The 9844-nt window shown below is 35.8% G+C and overlaps 1 long non-coding RNA gene across 1 annotated transcript in view; it reads right to left on the minus strand.

Annotated features, from left to right (window-relative positions):
* Positions 1–9574, minus strand: part of LOC107668602 (uncharacterized) — an 11996-nt gene extending 2422 nt beyond the window's left edge. Inside the window, exon 1 of the long non-coding RNA XR_001631913.1 lies at positions 9436–9574. This is a non-coding gene — a long non-coding RNA (uncharacterized LOC107668602). The remainder of the gene's footprint in view (positions 1–9435) is intronic.
* Positions 9575–9844: the final 270 nt, after the last annotated feature.

Consider the following 9844-nt stretch of genomic DNA (forward strand, 5'->3'; position numbering starts at 1 on the left):
TTATTGCTGCAAGATACATTTTTACATATATTTTGGAGAAAAAAAACATTTACTGAAATATAAGAATAGATTTCCTTTATATATAACAAAAGTATGTTAAATTAATATGCTAAAATATTTTTTTCATTGCTAAAGCATTTTTTTGTGGTGGAGCTAGGTATAAACCAGAATTATTGGACTGACCAGAACAAAAACAAAAAAGCAAACAGATAAATAAAGAAATTAGCAAATAAATGACTATTTTAAACTACTGAAATAATGTAGTTATATAAAACTGCAATATGGTAAATTTCTGGAACTATTTTGTATATATAGTACACAATTCCATGATGATGAATGAGACAATAAATAATTGAAATTATAACTAGCCAGATAGTACTAGCCAATAGAGTAGCAAATCCAATGTGCACTGATTCTCACAGGCGAAACTGGCTTGTGATCAAACACTCACTCCTCAGCTCCCTTTCATATTTTCCCAGACCACTCCGGAGCATTAAGTCAAGGACGCGGTCTTATTTCAGAGACATTTCTCTCTTTAATTAACCGCTGTTGACATTTCACTGGGTGTGAGTCAACAATTGAATCTTTAGATTTTAGTTGCACAAGTGAGAGACTGATTCTGCATACTTCACCCACTTTATCTGCACAATCTCTGTGTGGGCAATTGAGGACATGCAGTTGCAGGTGAGTGTATTTGTGTATGTGTTTATATGGGAATCATGAGACACTGTATATAAACACACATACAGCCAAGTGGGGCATAAATAGAAATAAAATTCCAGCCACAAACCCCTGACCTCTATGTCAAGACACAGTTTATGTTTTCATAGTGTTGATTTTCACTACATTCTGTTTGACTGATCGATTATATTTTCTATCCTATAACCCTAAACCTAATCCTCAAAGAACACTTTTTGCATTTGATCTTTTTGTTAAGACATTATTTTGTGGGGGCAGTTGCTGGTCTTCACAACAACAAACAGTCTAATCACTAATCACATATTTCAATATCTCTTGTTTTTCCTCTTTATTTAAAGAGATGTTAGAGATGTTCTCTTGATACTAATGTCATGTCCCATTATATGTGTCGACTCTCTCTCTCAGTGCTTTAGGCAATAGCAGGCCTAAGTGTCAGGTTGACTCAGTGTCAGCTTCATTTACCGAGTGGGTATAAACCTGAAATGCTCTATTATGCCAACTTTCCTTGTTCACAGCAAGAGACAGCAAAACCTATATAACTGGCATATCTAAAGCTATGTGTATTTGTGTGGGGATTTACTATTATAGGGACAAAAATTGCCCCTTTGAGGACATACTCAAAAATCACTCAAAATGCTAAATAATTAATGCTAAGTAATGCTAAATAAAGAAAACAATGTTTTTTAAATTATGATTAATTTAATCTTTATAAAACATCTAAACATTTTGTTTTACGTTTAGGATAAGCTATTCTGTAGTAATTATAATTAGCTTTATATAAAAACAATGGATCTCTGAAAGAAACTGTTGATCAGTGTTGATCAACAGTATAAACAGTTGCCACAGACAAAGCAAACTATCTGAAATGCATTTATGTTGGAGAAACAGAAGAGAAAATCATTTGTTTGATGATAGGACTCAAGTAGGCTAGTTACAACGTCTTTACAATAATGAGAAAAAAACAAAACAAATTTCATTCAGATAATTTAAGGAAAATGCAGACAAAAATAATTACTAGAATAATTCAGGTAAATTATATTCATATATTAGGTCTTCGAAATTATTATGAAAAGACGCAATTTTACTGTCACTCACCTAAAGAGGTACGTGTTACCTGGCCACCCATTTCAGCACAGTGATGTTCACACAATAAAATCCTGCAAAAATGTCTTGATTCTGGTCTTCAGTAGCTTTGCATTTCAAATAAAGTAACTCTTAAGTATGTGGCAGATACTCTGGTGTGTGATTGTACAGCACACACGCAAACGCGCTCTCATTCAGCGAGACCCTTCCGCGAGGATTCGCATTAGCATAGGAGGCGGGGCTTGGGAGGTCTAGTCTTGATGAATTAGCTTACGTGACTGGACGCTTTAGGAAAGTTGCTAAGCAACGTCTGAATGACCTGATTAATATATAGCAGCGACAGTTAAATTCAATTTCGCGATTCAGAGGGATCCGTACATTTGTCTGCGCAGCCAAAAGGACAGCGATTAAAATAACTCGCACTTAAAGTATCCTTAACTATCCCAGTTGTTTTAGTAGATTGAAAATACGAGGTAAGTAGAAACAGACGACCCCTTTGACATATATTTTGATATTGTAAAAGGATTATTGCTGTATCATGTTATGCTTCACCACAAATTTCCAGCATCACAAAATAAAGCATAACTTTTTAAAATAACAGTAGCCTATTGCGTTGAATAGTAGGTAATCACGGTGTGGTCAAGCTAACATACTGTGTCTTGATCAAATCAGCTTCACTTCAAATGATTATCTTATTGCTAATCATTGAATCCAGTGGACACTTACAGTATTATTCTGTGAGTGGGTGTTTGTGTATATATAATTTAGGCCTACACACAATACTTGCAGACACTTTGTGTTTATATAAAACATATGAAAGGTTAAAATGAACAGAAGACATTAATCATCAGTTGCTTTCATAAGTTAATCATGACTGAATGAATGAACAAAGTAGCTACACAAACCCAGAGTGTCCTAATGAATTCTGTTTTGGCAGCGGGGGCCCCATTTCATTCACTACATACTGGCCTATAAAGTTATCACTAAAATTAAATTAAATTAAATTAAATTAAAAAAAATTATAACTTGCAGTTCAGTAAGTGAGTCAGATTCAGTAACCGCTCTAAATGTCTAAATGATTCAGTGAAATGATTCAGACTTCAAACCGGTAACTCGTCTTTATGAACAACTCATACATACCGATTTACAAAAGTAATTTGGTTGTAATAAACGACACTGGCGCGTCGTATTTGATTCACTCAAACCAACCAAGCGTCATTTGTTTGTAAATCGCAGTACAGTGGCCGCGCTGAATGTTTTTATTCCCTTAAAATAATCACGAGTCATTTATTTGTGACTCAGATTCAGATATCCGATTCAGTAAAAAGAACCGGCTCACAAGAGTCATGAGTCATACTGTGGTTACGCTCGCTGTACAATTCGGATTCAGTAAAACAATAGTCGTACATGTACGAATCGGACTACTTTGGCCATGTAGTAGGTTGTCCATAAAAACGACGTCTGTCAATGCGAATAAAAAGACGTCTCTTGCCATTATTTCGCGATACGTGGTATTGGTTTTGAACAACAACAACAACATTCAATACACATGGCAAACTCACATGGTTTATTTGGCCGTGGCGCTGTAGATTCACGCGGTGCAGGAAAGTAATTTATATGAAGCTACAAAGAAACACAGGAATCATTTTTAATCCGACAAGGGAGTGTAGTTTCTCTGTCGTCCACTGAAGGGTGCCCTGCGCTCACTAAACATTTCATATAGCCGCGTTCACGTTTCAATCTCACCAGTCCTCACATTAAGATTATGCATGAACATTCTGTGCATTTTATGCATAATTTTCAACAACGCTGGTAGATGGTTGTTTTACCAAGGACAAACTTTGGCAAAGGATCAGAATTTTATTCATGCAGCTGAGTTGCATTATGTGTGTGCATATGGTGTGCGTGCGCGCCCTCTGGTTATGTTCTGCCCCTATGCCTCCCCTCAGCACCCTCTTAGACAGTCTAATTCTGTGTCCAGTAGTTTGAACAATTTCCTCTGCAGGGAAATAAAAGACAGACACACACAAACACACACACACACACACACACACACACATGTGTAAACTAATATGTCCACAGCTGGAGGCTCTGGTGAAGGCCGTTCTGACACTGATTAAGCCTCTGGAGGCCTTGACAGATTCAGAAGCTTAAGAGTGAGAGAGGCTAGAGCAAGAGGAAATAAGTAAAAGGAATGAAAGTCAGACAGAGAGAAAGAGAGGGAGACAGAGAGAAAGACAGCAGTGAAAAGTTGCAGTAGTAGGAGATGGTATTGTAGACTACAGTCCAGACACTGAGTCTCGTGTCTGACCTGAATGAATATGGAATGAACCAACTTTTGTTCGGAATAGAAAGTTTGTTTAAGGATGTAGAAGTTCTTCTAGTATTTATCCATAGACACGTAGGCCTGTCGCAATAATCAATATATCGACTTATCGCACAATATATGTACATGACCTCAATAATTTTTGGTGACGCAATATATCGTCCATCATATTTACTTAAATTAATGTCACCATGTTTTGTACATTCCACTTGCGGCTTATCGCAATTATTTCTGGGAAAATTCTATTATAGAAATAGCATTAATAATAATAAAGTACTATTTTTTTATGTGTATACTTTAAATGAAGGAAAAATTGCAATAATAAATTCATGTTAAATTACTAAAATGTTTATTTAATTTAATTATTATTATTATTATTATTATTATTATTATTAATGCAGTTTTAAGAAAATTCTATTGTACGAATGTATAGAGACAACTCATGAATACAGCTGAAGTTGTATAGTTGAATAAGCCATAATATAAAGTATACATTTTGCAGATGAATAACTGTTCTCCCCCAGTAGCACTTGCATGTGATCTTTTTCAGGCAATTTAGGAACATCTCTCTCTGTCTCACTCTCAGCAAATAACTGTTTAACTGTCTGACAGCAAGCAAAGTGAAAAGAGCATGGGTCAAAAACTCGCTAAAAAGCCAGAGTTTGATTTTTACAAGTAAAATGGTAAATGTCACCACCAACAAGCTCCACGAGACTCTCGCTGTAACGTGACTGAGCAGAACTCCAGGATACATTCATAATATAAAAGTGTTTTAAGAATATAAAGTCTGTTGTATTGTGTCTATCATAAATATACTACAATACAGACTCCCTGAATCTTTTAGAACATTGTCCACCACGGAGAAGAGTAACATTTGATTTTAATACTGAATAGAGCATTACGTGCTGTTTAGCAGGCAAAAGCAAATTATCTTGCTTCGTTTAGAAATAGCTAAATTATATATAATTTGTGTTATTGTGTGAGGCTGTGGATTAGAGAGGACTGTGTGTGTGTGTGTGTGTGTGTGTGTGTGTGTGTGTGTGTGTGTGTGTGTGTGTGTGTGTGTGTGTGTGTGTACATGCTTGTGTGGCCAGTATGACCTTATTAGCGGTTTAGAGAGATGTGTGAACTAAGTCTTAGAAGACCACCAACAGTGAACCCATCAGAGCCCAGCAATCAATATAGACACACACACATGTACACACACAGCACTCATGCAGAGTGCCGATTGCTCCCTTTCATCAGCCTACGTCATAAATATCAAAGCTGTCAGTCTCAACCGGGTATGACAGCATCGCATGCATGCACCCACACTGCCACTTTAACAAGGAGAGTGAGGCCATGCCCTTCCGGTGCAGACATCAAGGCCTTTAAATAGATTTCTCCTATCTTTTATAAACTATAATTGGCCTTTTTAAAGCCAATGGTTCACAAACAGCAGGTTGAAGTGCCAAATCTGTATCCTGAAGCAACACTAGTGGAAAAAACACTCCCCTAATCTTTGATATAAATGCAAAGCGACTGGAAAATATCTGTGTGCTTACGGTATTTTTCAATTGGATACACACTACTGTAGCCATACACCAAGGCATCATTGCTCATGCTAATGTGCTGGAAACAAATACAATTTCTGCAAAACTGTTGACATGTTCTTGCAGTTCTGGTGCACTGTTCAAAACTCCATGCACAACTTTGTGCTCATTTCTCATTGAGAGTCCTTAAAAGACAATGACAATGCAGATTAAGACATCTCACTTATACAAACACAACCAAAATGATACTTATATCCATTGTCTTAAATATCTATAAGTTATTGCTTAGTGAAATAAAAAAGAAGAAAAGGAACAAGCAAGAGCACAAGGAGGAAGAAGAGGCTGAAAACAGTTTTTAATACAAATTCTTCACAGCTCATTTTAAAATAATAATAATAATAATAATATACTAAACAATGTTTCTTTTTCAAGTTACACCATCTAGACATCTGTTTTTTACTTTAATGCAAACAAATAACCTTTTTTAATGTCTTAAAAATAAAATAAAAATGAACAAACATATAAATAATGACCTTGATAGATCAATCAACTTTTTCCCTCTATTGGCCCCTGCATGACTGTATTAAAATATAATAACTTTAAAGCACCAAACTGCCTTAAAGATAACAATATTGTTCCTTTTTCTTTCAAAATATTATAACAGTAATGCTTTAATTTGATATAGACCTTAATCAGGTTAAACTCCAATTTAACACAGATGGAAACCAGGCTGCGAGGAATAGACAAAGTTTTTACAATGTGACAATATAAAAGTCCTAGATCACAATTTTCACAACTTTAAAAACTTTTTTTTGAAAGACATTTCATCAGCTGAGTATGTTTTTAAACAACAGCACAATCCATATTGTACAATATCCCTCATAGCCTCGTTTTCATTCCTATCAAAAATTAAATATGATGCTACCCCGACTAAGGTCTATTGCTCTTTGTCTGTTTTCGCTATAACTAAAATCCTTTTTTTTCCATTTGTTGCTAAATGTCCCTTTTTGTGTGATTCTTACTGGATCACTTGGTTCTGACTGCTGTGCGTAAAGACTCAATCTTGTCACATACAGAATAAAATGAAATAAAAATAGTTAAGTAAATGCATCCTAAGCAGAGCAACAAGAACAGTATATTCTCAGCAAATAGCAAATAAGTTCTCAGTGTTTTATAAGATTTGTGTGTATTTTGAGGAAACTAATTATTTTATGAAACGTGGGTATCCAATTAAAATATACTTTAAAACACACAAGAATGTCACATTATACAAGAAATCTTTCAGCTGACCATTTGTGTTACAAGTAGTTACTAAACCGGACTAAGTCCCATGAACCTGAACCACAAAAGCACCCATATATCTGCTCTCTTCACCTCCCCCTTTCTCACCATATTCACTAAATGCCCCTCTGGGGTAACATCAGCACTGTTACTGTGTGCCTGAGCCACATCCTTCTGCTCCAGCGCACATTCTGTTCATAAACCTCATACATAAACAACATCAGTCGTGGCTTGTGATGGACCACAAGGCACATTTTTGTTGTGTTCTTGGGCTGGATGAATTTCTTAACATCAGAGAAGTGATGCTTCCAAATGCACACTAGGAACAGTGTCACATTGTCTGGTTTCATTATGTTGTGGTGCAATTTTTAATGTTAAGAGCCTCTCTGGGGTGAAAGTGTTTACTCCATAGACTGTATAAAAACATGGACGTAGTGTCCGTGACGTCACCCGTAGGCTTCTGACGAGCGGTTTTGAAGCTCAAAGTGGGCGGAGCCGGCCGTCGCCATCTTGGCAGCGCGTCACTCCCAGATAATCGAAAATGGGCAAAGAGGCGGGAGCTGGTTGCTGAAACCACACCCACCTAGCTCGATGCCGGTGACAGCAGCGGCAATCCACCTGTCACTCAAGTGGCCACGCCCTTAATTATGCAGAACATTAAGGCTTAATATAATTTTAAATTTCAATTTTTCCTTTCTCTTTGGAGTGTTACAAGCTCTTGGTGCATAAAGATCTGTAAAGTTGCAAACACTAAAGTCTTAAAACCAAAGAGATATTCTTTATAAAAGTTAAGAGTCAACCACGCCTAACTAAAAAGCCTTGTTCTAACACGCCCCCACATATCTACATCACTATGTGGAAATATTAGCATAATGCCGCCCAAAATGTTCACGCAAAGAAAGAAGGCGTGGTTTCAGGAACCGCAGTAGTGTTGATGCAGCCATGTCAGGGAGACGCTGTGTGTTTCAGTGCTAAAGCAAAAGCACTTTATTTGGCCTTCCGGAAGTAGATGCAATTAGGAATCATTGGTTAAGATTTATTTAAAAAATTTTTCTGCTGTAAAGTTGGGTATTTTAACATGGGGAGTCTATGGGTCTGACTCCCTTTTGGAGCCAGCCTCTAGCGGCCAGTCGAGTAATTACAGTGTTGGCTTTACGAGAGAGAGCGGGAGGTTGCCGCTTGGTTTACTCTCAGGGTAAGGTCTTTCATTCTCAGGGCCTGCAGTACATGCTTGGCGTCTTACATCAGTGGCATTGATGGCGGTATAATGTGAAAGGTTTTAAAAGTGACATAAAAGTCTCACAACAAAAAGGCTGTGTGAAATGCTATGTTTAAGTCTTTCTGAAGTTGTTCAGAGTTCGGAAATCACTGTTACAACGTGTTGTGCGTAATATGGTTCGGGAATAAAGGGGCCATAACAAAAAGAACAATCCACATTAGATGTGCAATTGAGTGTATTTTATCATCTGCTACGGAGAATGATGGAAAACGTAGTTTGGTAGTTTCACACAATGTAATTTCACACAAGCCTGCTAGATGAGGAGCAGGCATATTATAGTCAAGTAAAACTAGAACCATAAAAACCATTTTCTTTACTTGAAATAAAATCAATGGTAACTAAATAAATGTTACAAATATATATTATTTCTGCTAGCTACCAAGGCAACATTTCTCATTTTTATTTTAACTTGATATACTAGGCGTAAAATAAAAATTAATACACTATATAGACATACTCATACTTAAAAAAAAAAAAAAAAAAAAAAAAAAAAAAAACAAAAAAAAAAAAAGTGTGTATATATATATATATATATATATATATACACAAACAAAGAAAAACAAGTAGAATAGAAAGCTAGAGTTTTTTTTTTTTTTTTTTTTTTAAAAAAAAAAAAAAAAAAAAAAAAAAAAAACTAATCACAAAGACAATAACACAACAAAATTACTAAAACTTTAAGATTAAAATGAAAAAATATATATATAATAAAAAAAAAAAAATCAACATCCATCAACACTACACAAACTAAAATGTTTCGCAATTACAATGCATGTCTTTATGGTGTTCATTTGCATTCCAACATGATTTTAACAGTGAGCTACCTACACTTTTTTTGTTTTTACGAAAAAAACTCAAGAAATGTCTCAATGACAGAGAAAGAAACTTTTTGGAGGAGTCTGTCTGCATTTATCTTTTGCATGGGTTATTGATGCAAAGTTCCATTTTCTATTTATTCTTTCACTTTTTTCCCAGAAGCTTTTATGCAAAGAAACTTTCAATCAAGGTTTATGTTGTATTCAAGGTTCATACATTTGATCAATATGCCTGTTCTGTGGGAATCAATCACATGACCTTGCCATTGCTAAAGCCATGCTCTCCAATTGAGCTACAGGAACAATAATCATTTATGTATACTGACATGCAATGGAAATTTCTTCCACTAATAGTGAACTAACAGTGTTCTACAGAATCAATACAATCATTCAATAAACAAAGAAAAAAAACTATAAAATTACCTGATTTCCATGTTTTAAAATGTCGTAATGCCACAATACAAGCACACAGGCAAACAGAAATGAACAAACATAACATGCCACAGGCGTGGAAGACTAAATATAAACAGACATCTTGAGAACAATAACTATGAAAATACATATTCCCTCTCTCCCCCAAACTGGCTGGCCAACTGGTGTTTTAAAACCTTGCTTTCACACCAAAACAGCTGTCAGTAATTGGCAGCGGTAAAGACAGAAGCTCTCTCATTGGTGGAGGTGGCAGAGTGTGGCCAGGCCAATTAGAGAGTTATCAGTTCTTTCATTTCATTTCATTGGACACACTCCCAGCTTTCTATCTAGAGAGCAGTAAAAAACATGCAACAAATGGTTCAGAATAGTACACTGCTATACTCTCAGAAAAAGAGTACAA

Source organism: Sinocyclocheilus anshuiensis, unplaced genomic scaffold, assembly GCF_001515605.1.
Source record: "Sinocyclocheilus anshuiensis isolate Anshui unplaced genomic scaffold, SAMN03320099.WGS_v1.1 scaffold2047, whole genome shotgun sequence".
NCBI classification, from domain to species: domain Eukaryota; kingdom Metazoa; phylum Chordata; class Actinopteri; order Cypriniformes; family Cyprinidae; genus Sinocyclocheilus; species Sinocyclocheilus anshuiensis.